At 43.5% G+C, this 9,767-nt stretch overlaps 1 pseudogene; it reads right to left on the bottom strand.

The window, feature by feature from the left end:
- Positions 1-6,916: 6,916 nt before the first annotated feature.
- On the bottom strand, positions 6,917-7,035 carry LOC115869105 (annotated as a pseudogene).
- Positions 7,036-9,767: the final 2,732 nt, after the last annotated feature.

The following is a 9,767-nucleotide window of genomic DNA, read 5'->3' as shown; positions in this document are numbered from 1 at the left end:
ATCCACAAACATGAAGAAATGCGCATGCTCATTAGGTATTAGAGAGTCGAATCAAAACAAGTAGGAGCTATGTGAGCTATCATCTTACCTCAGCATTAACAACAAAGCTTTAAAAGACACCGAATGCTGGCGAGGGTGTGAAGAGACCAGGGCCCTCCTACTCTGCGGGTGGGAATGTGAAATACTGTGCAATCACTGGGGAAATGGAATGGCACTTCTTTATACATGTGACTTAGCTGTCCCGTGACCAGGTCTTTATCCTACAGAAATAAAGCTATCACACGAATAGAGATAGGCACACCTATGTTTTCACCAGGAACACTGGTGGTATAGTGGTAACAAGTGGGGCTACTAACTGCAAAGTCAGAAGTTCGAAACCACCAACTGTTCCGTGGGATGAAGGCAGGACTCTCTAGTCCCCTAAGGAGTCATAGTCTTGGACTCTCAGGGGCAGTTAGACTCTGTGTTATAGGGTCACTAGAAGTCATCACCGACGCGATGGCAGTGAGTTTGGTTTTCTGATTTTAGATGTTTATCAGGGCATTCTTCGCAAAGCAGTATTCTCAGCAAAATGTTAGAAACAACCTGAAGGTCCCTCCACAGGCTAAATAATTATGGTACACACACACAAGAGAATGTTAAACAACATTAAAGAGTAATTTTGGGTCGATGAAACACCTCATAACATGAATGAACCGGGAAGATATGAGGCTGAGTGAACTAAGTCATTCACAAAAGGACAACTAGTCTATGAGACCGCCAGTGTAAAAAGGCAAGGCAAGTTTTCAGACAGAAAGAAATATTCTTTGATGGTTACTAGGAGTAAATGGTAAACTAGGAGTTAACTAGAGGGTAGATACATATTAACTTGGGTAAAGACAAGGGCAATATATAATAAGGAGCAGGTCACCACAAAAGGTGATTATGGTAAAGAAAAACCCTGGAGGGAGTTAAAGGCAATAGATGTTGTGAGAACGCTGTGGAGGGGCCATCTCTGACCTCCTCTGGCTTCCCTATTGCCACAAGGCAGAGGCCAGACTTGCCTCCACCCTCTCTCTTTCTTTACCTCGTCAGACTCCAATCGATCCTGCCATAGCGCTCTACTTGTATCCCGGGTTCCATAATTTGTTGCAATGACCACCCAAAACTCACAGATAAGACTCACAATTATGGGGTGTTATTAAAGAAGGTAACAGGTTATCACAAGTTAGGTTCAGTAAACAGTAAGGGTATAATCATCCATCTACATCAGCATGTATCCTTAGCTATGTGGTCCCTTGGCCCCTGACTCCATGAGCCAGGAAGCCAGCCCAATGCTGTCTCTCAATTGCACAGTCTCAGCACTGCTTCTCAGTTCTGTCTCATGATCTCCTTGCCTTGGGCTCTAGCCTCAGGCCGGTTCCTTTGCTTTGTCCCATGGTATCCAGTTTGAAGTCTCTGGTGCCTCTGGTCTTGGCCTCTGCCACTCCGGGCAGAAATCTCAAATGTGCTCCACTTCTAATGGTCCTGGGGTTTTTCTCCATGCTTCTGAAATGGTTCTGGTACACGCAGGCATGATTTGGATGGAGTGTGGCTTTGTCTTTCAGCAGACCATAAACCCCTCAAGGAAACAAAGGGTGGTGGTTTTCATTCACATCCTATCCCAAATTGGAAACTTAATCCCAATTTAATTCTTTCCATTAGCATAGCAGAGAACCATCTCCAAAATAGGATTATACCCACAGGCATAGTCTAAAATTGTAATATGTCACATAAAGAATTAGGGCTAGAAGGGCCATATTAGTTGACCACACCTAAGAAATAGTGTCATATACATTATCTTGTAATAACAGCAACAACAATGATCTATGAGTGAATACATTCATAGACATGCATGTTGCACAGATGAGTGGGGCCGCATGACTTGAAAGGCACCAGTCCCCTTATTTATGCCTTAAAAAAATACAGTGTGATGCTATCATCTTTGCATCAGCAATAAAAAAGTAAAAAAAAAATTCTCATCATTTTCAAATACCGTGTATACTCGTGTATAAACTGAGTTTTTCAGCACATTTTTAACAGTTTTTGTGGTAAAATTAGGTGCCTCGGCTGATGTTCGGGTCGGTTTGTACTCGAGTATATACGGTAGTTTTTATTGCATTTAGTGGAAAAGCATGAACCTTGAAGAATACCACGGGACCCATATGTGGTGCCATCAGAAATGCTGAAAGTGTGCCGAAGAAGCAGAGGAACAAACGGGAAACTGTGAAGCCTTTTCTGAAGCTACACCACAAAGTGTAAAAACTTTGCACTTTTTTCAGAATAATTTTTCAGTTTTGTATTAAAATGCTGCTTTTATGTGGATGTGAATTTGTGTTAATTGGCTGTTTCTGTTCATTATCCAGGCTTCTGGGCAACAGTAAGCTATTAGTAATTATGTCTGGGGGGACGCCATCGTCTCTGATCCCTGTGTTGTTCAAGGGTCAACTTTAAAGATGCTGCAAATATGTCTATGAACATAATAGAACACACAAGTTATGAAAACATTTTAGCTATAACCAAATACTCGAGGGACTGAGTTGCTGGATTTAGGGGCTCAGGGCTCTAGTCTTGGGGGACATCAAGGTCAGTAGTCCACAAAGAAAATATTCTACATCCTAATTTGGTGGACAGCAACTAGTATCTTAAAAGCTTGTGAGAGGCCATCTAAGAAACAATGATTGGTCTCCCACCATCTGAAGCAGAGAATAAAGAAAATCAAAGACACGTGAAAACGATTAGTACAAAAGGCGAATGGACCACATGAACCTCAGCCTCCATAACTCTGGAGTCAGGAGAATCAGATGATGCCTGACTGCTACTGACGATCTCGGTGACAAGGACTACAACTGGAGATCTTGGCTAGCGTGGGAGAAAAATGTTGAAGAAAACTCCAAACCATAAGAGTGTTCAGGTCCCTCATCAATTTGATGGAGACCGTGGAACCCTTAGGACTCTAGCCCTTAGATGCTCTTCAGTCCTGAACTGAACTCACTGCATGGCTCAACTTTCAGTCAAATGATAGACAGGCCTATCCTGTGAATAATGACTCTAGGGAGGTACCTATTCCTTCAGAACAACCAACCCTAAGAAACCCACAGGGCAGTGTTTGCCCAGCGATAAAGGTCAAAGGTAAGAAGGGATGGGAAAGAAGGAGGGATGCCAACAGTAAACGCCGGAAGAAACTGGGAACGACAGTCACTGTCACGAAGCAAAATGGATAAGAATTATTGAATCAAAAACCATTTTGCTCTACAAACTTACCCTTAAATCATATACACACACACAGAGTAAATGACTAGAATAAATAACTCATTTTTTTAAAAAAAGGAAGAAGACCTATATGGTGTCTGCTACCACTACCAATGATTGTGACAGGGATTATACTAGATAACCCTGGATTGAGTAGGAGAAAAGCATGGAACCAAACTCAAAGTCATGAAAGTCACCAGCCTCACAGGTCTGATTAAGATGGATAAAGTCCCTGAGGCTAGAAAGGCCTATGAAGTGAAAAATAATACAACACCGGGGAGGTACGTAATGCCTTTGAATAATGAACCATCTGAGATCAAAAGTGCACAATTTTTCCAGAAAGCTCAGAAGGCTCGAAGGAATCGGAAAGAAGGACAAACAGAAATGGCAAACACAGGGAGGAAGTGGGCTGATTGCTGTTGTGTTGTGTTGCTAGCCCCCGCGGGTAGGCTCCAACTCACGGTGACTCCATGTATAACAGAATGAAACATCACCCGATCCTGTGCCTTCTTCACGCTGTTGTTGTACTTGAGCCATTGTAGCAGCCACTGTGTCAATCCATCGCATGAAGGCCTTCCTCTTTTTCGTTGCTCTTCCATTTTACCAAGGAGCCCTGGTGCCATAGTAGTTGCACATTGGGCTGCTAACTGGAAGGTCAGCAGTTTGAAACCAACAGTCACTCCGTGGGAGAAGGATAGGGTTTTCTACTCCTGTAAACAGTTGAGAGTCTTGGAAACTCACAGGGGGCTGATACGAGTCAGCATTGACTCGATGGCCGTGGGTGAGTCCACTTTACCAAGCATGATGTCCTTCAACAAGGGACTGGTCTCTCCTGATAATATGTACATGAGACCAAGTCTCGCCATGCTCACTTCTAAGGAGCATTCTGTTTGTGCTTCATCTAAGGCAGATCTCTGTTTGTTCTTTGGGTAGTCCATGGTACTTTCAATGCATGTCACCAGCACCATATCAGAATGCAGTGATTCCTCTTCAGTCTTGTTTAATTATTGTCCAATTTTCACGAGCATATGAGGCAATTGAAAATACCTTGGCCTGAGTCAGGCACACTTTAGTCCTTTAAGCAACCCTTGCTCTCTGTAGTAGTTACATAATCTGGTGTCAATTTAGTGAAAGGGTGGAGTCTAGCCTGTCAATCAGGTCACAGCTTGATGATCTCATTTGGAGGCACCACGGAGATAAATAGCTTGCGGGAGACCAGATACATATAGACTCTCTGCTTTGCCTTCCTGCTGAAGGAAGCTATGCTGATTGCACATGGAGCTATGCTGATTGCAGCCAGAGCCCTGGAGCTGGAACAGCCAGGTGGAGACCCATGTTAGTGCTGAGATATTTTCACCACCACTGGATCCACAGGACTTTCCACCCACTGGCCAGTGATCTTCCTGCATTCAGCATTATTGCATGGCTGCATGAGTCTAAAGAGCAATTTATGGACTAGTGTTGACCTATGAGCTAATATCAGACTTAGGGACTTGACCCAGACTGGGCTGGGAAGTTTTCTGAATGTATAATTGCTCTTTGATAAAAAGTTCTATCTTCTACATATGAGTGTCTCTGAATTTGTTTCTCTAGTCTACCTGGACTAACACACTCTCCAACACTTTAAAGAGGTATTTTGCAGCAGATTTACCAAGTCCAATGCATTGTTTGATCTCATGACTGCTGCTTCCATGAGCATTGATTGTGGATCTAAGCAAGATGAAATCCTTGACAACTTCACTCTTTTCTCTACTTACTGAGACTGTCCAGTTGTGAAAATTGTTGTTTTCTTTACATTGAGTTACATTATGAGGATTACAATTAATACATAGAATAAAAGTGTATGAATTATTGAATGGAAAATTGATTTCGTCTGCAAACCTTCACCTAAATCCCAATAAAAATTAGAAATTAAGAAAAGAAGTTGGTAAAATAGTTACTATTTTAAACTATATAACCTTCTATTCACAATGATACAAGTATATATACAACAAACATCTACATATATGTATTCACATGTCTTCAGTATGAACTGCTTCAATGTTCCTACACATTTAGAAAAAACATGTTAAATAGAAAAATATTTTGTGTAGCTGTTTCCGAGGAGATGGAACAAAAAGGGCTATTTTGGGACAGAGAAAAAAGAAAAAAGAGCAGGCGGAGAAGGTGAAATGGGGGAAAGGTGAAGTTCATGGATCAGAACTGAGAGCCAGCAGGGACTGTGGTGGCATAAGCCACTGGGAATTTGAAAAAGCCTTGAGAATGAACTATGGTTTCAGCAAGGTGCCCAAGGGTCCTTGAAACAATCTTTCCTAAGTTTCCAGGTTCAGCATAATGTCAGTTGGCATGTCGGCAGCATGTGAAATTTCAACCTCTTTTTAAAAGTCATGAAAAATAAGGATCAGTTCTGCAGCACTGAATTGTAAAAAATAAACATTTCTTCTCAAGAGTTTCATGAATTTTCTGTAATGATCTTGCGTTATTTTGAGAAGGAAAGTTTGTCAGTGAGACAGAGGTAGGAACGTGTCTGTGAAAAGCAGGGTCACAAAGTTTGTCAAGCTCACTTGCCTCTGTTCTAGAAAGGTGATCGGCAACCATTCCTTCATCTCCAGCCAGAGATGCTCTACTCCTCACTGTACGGACTTTAGAACCAAGCACAACTGTGCCCAGCAGATACTTGTCGATACCCCCATTTTCTGGACTCCCACACAAGCTGCACCAGCCACGCACTCACTTGTGTTTTCCGCTAGTTGGTTAGCATGCTTGAATATTACCTTGCTAAGTAGGTTATAAAGTTGCCCGTGGCATGATCATATGATAGCTTATATGTTTACTGATTTTCCTATGATACGTAATACAGAATAGATCACATTATTTGGATGAATCGTTTTTTTAACTTTTCATTGTGAATTGGGTGAGCAGATCATTAGTGCTGCATTCAACCATTTGCATTCATTCTGTCTCATGCACAGCATTGATTGCAGCCCCTTCAAGGTGACCACACTCATTCATGGCCTTCCTCCCTGCGTTTTCTGTTTCCAGTCCTTCTTTATTGACCTTGCTGAACTTTGTCCTTGGGTAAGTGCTGCCCTTTAGATCTCAAATGGTGGATGGCTTTAAAGTAGTCACACTTCGTTAGTATTATCCTTCCCCTTACAGACCTGCCTACTGGTTAGCTGAAAATAGAGCCACCTGGGTGAGTTCAATTCTAAGGGCCACAGCCTGGGAGTTCCACTTGTATTAATCCAACCAGAAGACCTTCTATCCTTTATAATTTTTCAGTTTGTTCCACATTTGTATCCCACTCCATCCAAGACCTTCTAATGTCATTCATCTCAGAGCCAGGGGCAGTGCGGCTGGCAGCGGAGTGTGCGTTTGCAAGACAGCAGGCGAGAGCCCCGCTTGGTGGGGTGGCAGAGGAAGAACCTCCTTTCAAACGCCATCCCTCGGAGCGCAGGTCAATAATCAGCCTACTCTGTGGGCTGACACCTAGTGAGCACAAGGGAGCACAAAGAGATTAGAAAATAGGGGGTGTGCATGGCCACAAGGCCTGGCTTGACTTCCCTGAAGTCCTGGGATGCAGGCGATAGCCTGGCCAGGTCCCTCCTTTATATAAACTCAGCCACTCCCACCTTGGGAACTGGGTACCTGGGATGGCTTCGTTGATTGGTCTTGAGAGAAACAACAGTCTTTTTTTTTTCCAATTAGCAATAATCGTGCCTCGGCTAGACCTCATTGGCTACAATACTGCCACTGCGCAAAGCTGAGAAACAACAGTATTATTGTAAAAAGTTGAATAGACAAAATGTTGTGTGACATATTTGCATAACGGTGACAAAAGAGCAGCTGCCTGGGCTTTTTATGGACCCACAAACGCCTTACTGGATTTGGTTTCCTGGTGTGGACGTTCAGGGTCAAGGTTTCCAGGAACATTCCTGTTCATTGACCTAATAATGTGTCCGGCGCTTTTGTTTTACCTACGAGTTAGTTGTGTAGTGCCAGCAGTCTTAAAAGTTGGAAAGTGGCCCTCCAAGACACAACAATGCCTTACTGGAGCAGGAGAGGAAGCAGGAGAGTCAGGAACCGGAAAAGAACATGGCATGTGTGGCTGGCTAATGGTCTCCCTGAACAACGGTCTCCTTTGCAGTGAGAAGAGAACCAGATGGTGCCTGGCTATACCATAATGGTAAAATTTGATGAGAGACTTCACAGAAGACTCCTAATTCAACAGGGACAAGATGCTGAACACAATTTTAAATGCTCAGGGGCTTCAGACTTCCTGGAGGCCTGAAGATTGGTAGAATCCCTAAGATGATTGGCCAGTAATAATTTTTAAACTTTAAATAAAAAATATCCCTGATTTCATTTATAAACTGAACAACAGGTTAGCTTAACTAGTAAAGAAGCTGTCTCGAGCACTATGCTCTTTTAAGAACTCTCTATGGGAACAAATTGACAAGGGCAACTGAAAATGATTAGATGGACCCAGAGGGGCCGCGAGTTTATGTTAATAAGGGAGGAACCGCTCAGTAAAGGAGGGTAGGAACGATGTACTCAGTGTTGTTAAATTATCCATGTGAAGGTTGTTGAATTGGTGTATATTTTGCTCGGCCTATTCTCAATAACTACCTTTTTTTAAAAATTGAGGCAGAGTCCTAGGGGTAAATGGGTAGGATTGCTGAGTCATTCATATGTATAGAGAAAGTTTCATGGTGAGCAGAAAGAAGTGGTTTATTTAATCCTGGAGAAGAAGCCAAGGCTAAATTCAACTGAATTTTATTACCTGTAAGTAATCCCAAAACATGGTCCCCACTGGAGCCCGCTTCTCGGTAAACTCATAGGACCAGAACCAAGTGCCCCCAAGCCTGAATGTATAAAGTGATAGCAAATGTCAGATTTTATGCTGTGGGATTGCAAAGGAACCTGAAATTCCTTTTTGGGATTACATGAACTGACTGAATCCTCAATGCATTAATAGATTCACTTGAGAGGAAAGTCTTTAAAGGGAACCACTGGTATACAGGAGTTTTGTTCTTTTCTATCTTTGCCATTTCTTCCCCGTATCCCGCTCTATTAAATGAAATCATAATATCTCACATAATATCTAACATAGCAATATTGATTCCTGGTTAGACACAGCCCTGAGCATTCTACATACAAGATGCCATTTCAGGTTCACGATGCCCCTGTAAAATGGAAGCTTCGATCAGGTCTATTTATAGATGAGGAAACCAAGCAAAGGTCGTTTTCAGAAGGCCACACAGAGCTGGCAGGGGTCTGTCTGCTGGACCCCCAAATGCCAGGCTATGAATCACGACATGTATATTTTGCATCTTCTCGTAGGACAGAATATCTGGATCCTGGTGAATGTTTCTGCATCGGCGTCTTAATACACTATGTAAATGCTGTGGACCAACTAGTTCGGTCGTCTGGTTTCCCGCTGCCCTCCTGCATCTGAAATCCGCTATTTCCTCCCCCTTATCTGTGAATAGAGTGTTCAGAGCAATAAATCACTCTGTGGTTTTCCTTCTCCCTGACGGACCCACAGAGGCCGGTTTCACACGCAGTGAATTCAGTGTTGGTAAGAAGTCTAACTGCCACTAAAGAAACGAAGTCATTTTACACTCTCTTTTAAAGGCAAACAAACAGGGACAGGGCCGTGAACTGAGGCCGTGAGCCTGGATGGCAGGGGCCCTCCTTGAAAGTGGACTTTGTGTGAAGGGCAGGCCATGTTGCTCTTGGACGCTCCCTGGAATGTTCTGAATCAACCTCGATCCCAGTCGTGGGCACCCTGGTTCCTGGAACTACCCTCTGCTGTGACCCAGGTGATTTGAGATGCTTCATGCAAGGTGCCAGGAGGCCCTTCATGCAGCGACCCAGGATGGGCACTGGGGGTGGGCCGTGGGGTGATTCTCACAGTGAGCACCCCTAGTCTATGCCCAGATGCTTATGTCTAACTAGCATCTGGTTCCCGCGAAGCTGAAGCCTGCGGGTGGCAGCAAGCAGTGCTAGAAGAGACTGACCATGGTAGGTTCCTGAGACGGAGTGACGGCCATTAAATGCAGAATGTACTGAGAGGTGCTTCAGTCATTAACACAGGTTAGACCAGCCCCCCACCAATCCCCCACCCCCACCAACCCCACTCCTTCTTTGAAGCCTCTCCAGAGACCTAATTTTTAAAGATTGGGATTAGGGAAAATTTCCAGGATCTAATACTGATGGCAGTGGTCCTGGACGCAAAATATGAACTATGAACGAAGGAGAGGGGCAGGTGTGTGTGTGTGGGAGGGGGCAGTGGACGACAAGGGGCAGCAGGAAGCTAGGCCCAAAGGCTCTCTACTTCTACCAGAAACTTATCAATCCATCTTCTTTTTTTTTTTAAATCATTTTATTGGGACTTGGGCAACTCATATCACAATCCATCCATCCATCCATTGTGTCAAGCACATTTGTACATTTGTTGCCATCATCATTCTCAAAACATGTGCTTTCTACTT

Source organism: Echinops telfairi, unplaced genomic scaffold (assembly GCF_000313985.2).
Source record: "Echinops telfairi isolate 266 unplaced genomic scaffold, ASM31398v2 ScPeMD7_1;HRSCAF=3_0, whole genome shotgun sequence".
NCBI classification, from domain to species: domain Eukaryota; kingdom Metazoa; phylum Chordata; class Mammalia; order Afrosoricida; family Tenrecidae; genus Echinops; species Echinops telfairi.
The sequence above is the reverse complement of the archived record's forward strand: the minus strand, read 5'-3'. Positions and strand labels throughout refer to the sequence as shown.